The sequence below is a fragment of the Schistocerca serialis genome, chromosome 4 (assembly GCF_023864345.2).
Source record: "Schistocerca serialis cubense isolate TAMUIC-IGC-003099 chromosome 4, iqSchSeri2.2, whole genome shotgun sequence".
Lineage (NCBI taxonomy): Eukaryota > Metazoa > Arthropoda > Insecta > Orthoptera > Acrididae > Schistocerca > Schistocerca serialis.
In genome coordinates, this window is record NC_064641.1 from 414,113,514 (window position 1) to 414,118,110 (window position 4,597).

Here is a 4,597-nt window from a genome sequence, read left to right on the forward strand (position 1 = left end):
GGCGATACGCGGCGGTGGCTGGGTGGGACCGTCCCCGGCCGGTGAGGGGGGGCCGCCCGGCGTGCTGGCAGCGCGGTGCGTGGGCGCACGCGCCACAGCCGGCTGGTGGGGGCGGCCAGTGGCAGGCGCGCCGGCCGACGGACGCGGCAGGCGGCGCAGCTGCGCGCCGGCGCCCCCTGCTCGCGGCGCCTTGCGGCCAAAGTAGGTCCTCGCGGGCCCGGTGCGAAGCGCGGTGGCCATCTGCAGTGTGCTGGTCCGATTGAGGACTTTGTGCGCTGAGGATGCGCCGCCGCCCGGCGCTCGGCGCCGCGACGCCGTCTGCTGCTCGGTCGCCCCAGCGGTTCTCGCAGGTGGTTTGTATCGCAGCTGTGCGGACGTGTTGGCGCGTGCGCTGTGCTGGGAGAGTTCGCTTCGGCACCCAAGTGGGGCTTTTGTCCTTCTGTGGCGCTGGCGTTGGAGCTGCCGGTCACCGTAGGTGGCGCGTGTTGTCTCCCGCCGGCAATGCCACGACAGCACGCTCCCGGGCCTCTGTCGGCAGCGGCAAGCTCAGTTGGGAGCACGGGTGGTCGCACCTAAAGCGTCTACTCGCCTAACTCCGGGCGATTGCGCCTCTCTCGAACCCGACCAAGTACTTAGGACGGCGCTGCGCGCCGCCGGGACCTGAGAGGGTTTCGAGGTGTGTTGTGCAGGGGAGCTCAGCCTCCTCCTGTTTGCAGAATAATTGAGCGGACGCTTGCGTGTTCGCGCGGGCCCCCGGGACACACTCCCGGGCGGCCGGCTGCTCAGCTCTAGTTGACGCAGCTCCCTGGTTGATCCTGCCAGTAGTCATATGCTTGTCTCAAAGATTAAGCCATGCATGTCTCAGTACAAGCCGCATTAAGGTGAAACCGCGAATGGCTCATTAAATCAGTTATGGTTCCTTAGATCGTACCCACGTTACTTGGATAACTGTGGTAATTCTAGAGCTAATACATGCAAACAGAGTCCCGACCAGAGATGGAAGGGACGCTTTTATTAGATCAAAACCAATCGGTCGGCTCGTCCGGTCCGTTTGCCTTGGTGACTCTGAATAACTTTGGGCTGATCGCACGGTCCTCGTACCGGCGACGCATCTTTCAAATGTCTGCCTTATCAACTGTCGATGGTAGGTTCTGCGCCTACCATGGTTGTAACGGGTAACGGGGAATCAGGGTTCGATTCCGGAGAGGGAGCCTGAGAAACGGCTACCACATCCAAGGAAGGCAGCAGGCGCGCAAATTACCCACTCCCGGCACGGGGAGGTAGTGACGAAAAATAACGATACGGGACTCATCCGAGGCCCCGTAATCGGAATGAGTACACTTTAAATCCTTTAACGAGTATCTATTGGAGGGCAAGTCTGGTGCCAGCAGCCGCGGTAATTCCAGCTCCAATAGCGTATATTAAAGTTGTTGCGGTTAAAAAGCTCGTAGTTGGATTTGTGTCCCACGCTGTTGGTTCACCGCCCGTCGGTGTTTAACTGGCATGTATCGTGGGACGTCCTGCCGGTGGGGCGAGCCGAAGGCGTGCGACCGCCTCGTGCGTGCTCGTGCGTCCCGAGGCGGACCCCGTTGAAATCCTACCAGGGTGCTCTTTATTGAGTGTCTCGGTGGGCCGGCACGTTTACTTTGAACAAATTAGAGTGCTTAAAGCAGGCAAGCCCGCCTGAATACTGTGTGCATGGAATAATGGAATAGGACCTCGGTTCTATTTTGTTGGTTTTCGGAACCCGAGGTAATGATTAATAGGGACAGGCGGGGGCATTCGTATTGCGACGTTAGAGGTGAAATTCTTGGATCGTCGCAAGACGAACAGAAGCGAAAGCATTTGCCAAGTATGTTTTCATTAATCAAGAACGAAAGTTAGAGGTTCGAAGGCGATCAGATACCGCCCTAGTTCTAACCATAAACGATGCCAGCCAGCGATCCGCCGCAGTTCCTCCGATGACTCGGCGGGCAGCCTCCGGGAAACCAAAGCTTTTGGGTTCCGGGGGAAGTATGGTTGCAAAGCTGAAACTTAAAGGAATTGACGGAAGGGCACCACCAGGAGTGGAGCCTGCGGCTTAATTTGACTCAACACGGGAAACCTCACCAGGCCCGGACACCGGAAGGATTGACAGATTGATAGCTCTTTCTTGATTCGGTGGGTGGTGGTGCATGGCCGTTCTTAGTTGGTGGAGCGATTTGTCTGGTTAATTCCGATAACGAACGAGACTCTAGCCTGCTAACTAGTCGCGTGACATCCTTCGTGCTGTCAGCGATTACTTTTCTTCTTAGAGGGACAGGCGGCTTCTAGCCGCACGAGATTGAGCAATAACAGGTCTGTGATGCCCTTAGATGTTCTGGGCCGCACGCGCGCTACACTGAAGGAATCAGCGTGTCTTCCTAGGCCGAAAGGTCGGGGTAACCCGCTGAACCTCCTTCGTGCTAGGGATTGGGGCTTGCAATTGTTCCCCATGAACGAGGAATTCCCAGTAAGCGCGAGTCATAAGCTCGCGTTGATTACGTCCCTGCCCTTTGTACACACCGCCCGTCGCTACTACCGATTGAATGATTTAGTGAGGTCTTCGGACTGGTACGCGGCATTGACTCTGTCGTTGCCGATGCTACCGGAAAGATGACCAAACTTGATCATTTAGAGGAAGTAAATGTCGTAACAAGGTTTCCGTAGGTGAACCTGCGGAAGGATCATTACCGACTAGACTGCATGTCTTTCGATGTGCGTGTCGTGTCGCGCAACACGCTACCTGTACGGCTCGCAGTAGCTGTGCGCCGCGTGCGGAACCACGCGTTCGTCTCAAAACTAACGGCAATGTTGTGTGGTACGAGCGCTGAAGCGCTGGAGCGGCTGGCCTGCGGCACCTGGCGCCTGGCGCCGGTTTTGAATGACTTTCGCCCGAGTGCCTGTCCGCTCCGGTGTGGAGCCGTACGACGCCCATCGGCCGTGAGGCCGTTGGACACTGAACGCTGGAACAGGGGCCGCCACACGCCTCAGTCCCGCCTATGCAACTGTCTTGAAAGAGATAGTGGAAACTACGAAAAGATCACCCAGGACGGTGGATCACTCGGCTCGTGGGTCGATGAAGAACGCAGCAAATTGCGCGTCGACATGTGAACTGCAGGACACATGAACATCGACGTTTCGAACGCACATTGCGGTCCATGGATTCCGTTCCCGGGCCACGTCTGGCTGAGGGTCGGCTACGTATACTGAAGCGCGCGGCGTTTGCCCCGCTTCGCAGATCTGGGAGTGTCGTGGCCGCCTGTGGGGCCGGCCGCGTCTCCTTAAACGTGCGATGCGCGCCCGTCGCCTGGCGGTTCGCATACCGGTACTTACTCGGTAGCGTGCACAGCCGGCTGGCGGTGTGGCGTGCGACACCTCGTACAACGACCTCAGAGCAGGCGAGACTACCCGCTGAATTTAAGCATATTACTAAGCGGAGGAAAAGAAACTAACAAGGATTCCCCCAGTAGCGGCGAGCGAACAGGGAAGAGTCCAGCACCGAACCCCGCAGGCTGCCGCCTGTCGTGGCATGTGGTGTTTGGGAGGGTCCACTACCCCGACGCCTCGCGCCGAGCCCAAGTCCAACTTGAATGAGGCCACGGCCCGTAGAGGGTGCCAGGCCCGTAGCGGCCGGTGCGAGCGTCGGCGGGACCTCTCCTTCGAGTCGGGTTGCTTGAGAGTGCAGCTCCAAGTGGGTGGTAAACTCCATCTGAGACTAAATATGACCACGAGACCGATAGCGAACAAGTACCGTGAGGGAAAGTTGAAAAGAACTTTGAAGAGAGAGTTCAAAAGTACGTGAAACCGTTCTGGGGTAAACGTGAGAAGTCCGAAAGGTCGAACGGGTGAGATTCACGCCCATCCGGCCACTGGCCTCCGCCCTCGGCAGATGGGGCCGGCCGCCCGCGCGGAGCAATCCGCGGCGGGGTCGTGTCCGGTTGCCTTTCCACTCGCCGCGGGGTGGGGCCGTTCCGGTGTGCGGTGGGCCGCACTTCTCCCCTAGTAGGACGTCGCGACCCGCTGGGTGCCGGCCTACGGCCCGGGTGCGCAGCCTGTCCTTCCGCGGGCCTCGGTTCGCGTCTGTTGGGCAGAGCCCCGGTGTCCTGGCTGGCTGCCCGGCGGTATATCTGGAGGAGTCGATTCGCCCCTTTGGGCGCTCGGGCTCCCGGCAAGCGCGCGCGGTTCTTCCCGGATGACGGACCTACCTGGCCCGGCCCCGGACCCGCGCCGCTGTTGGCTCGGGATGCTCTCGGGCGGAATAATCGCTCCCGTCAGCGGCGCTTCAGCTTTGGACAATTTCACGACCCGTCTTGAAACACGGACCAAGGAGTCTAACATGTGCGCGAGTCATTGGGCTGTACGAAACCTAAAGGCGTAATGAAAGTGAAGGTCTCGCCTTGCGCGGGCCGAGGGAGGATGGGGCTTCCCCGCCCTTCACGGGGCGGCGGCCTCCGCACTCCCGGGGCGTCTCGTCCTCATTGCGAGGTGAGGCGCACCTAGAGCGTACACGTTGGGACCCGAAAGATGGTGAACTATGCCTGGCCAGGACGAAGTCAGGGGAAACCCTGATGGAGGT

The 4,597-nt window shown here is 59.5% G+C and overlaps 3 non-coding genes across 3 annotated transcripts in view; all 3 read left to right on the forward strand.

The window, feature by feature from the left end:
- Positions 1 to 802: 802 nt before the first annotated feature.
- LOC126476890 (small subunit ribosomal RNA) lies at positions 803 to 2,711 on the forward strand. The gene has a single exon (XR_007587321.1). It is a non-coding gene; the product is annotated as a small subunit ribosomal RNA (ribosomal RNA).
- Positions 2,712 to 3,062: 351 nt separating this feature from the next.
- Positions 3,063 to 3,217, forward strand: LOC126476302 (5.8S ribosomal RNA). The gene has a single exon (XR_007586855.1). It is a non-coding gene; the product is annotated as a 5.8S ribosomal RNA (ribosomal RNA).
- A 188-nt stretch (positions 3,218 to 3,405) lies between these two features.
- The window catches only part of LOC126476976 (large subunit ribosomal RNA), a 4,222-nt gene continuing 3,030 nt past the window's right edge, over positions 3,406 to 4,597 (forward strand). Inside the window, exon 1 of the ribosomal RNA XR_007587393.1 lies at positions 3,406 to 4,597. This exon is cut by the window's right edge and continues 3,030 nt beyond it. This is a non-coding gene — a ribosomal RNA (large subunit ribosomal RNA).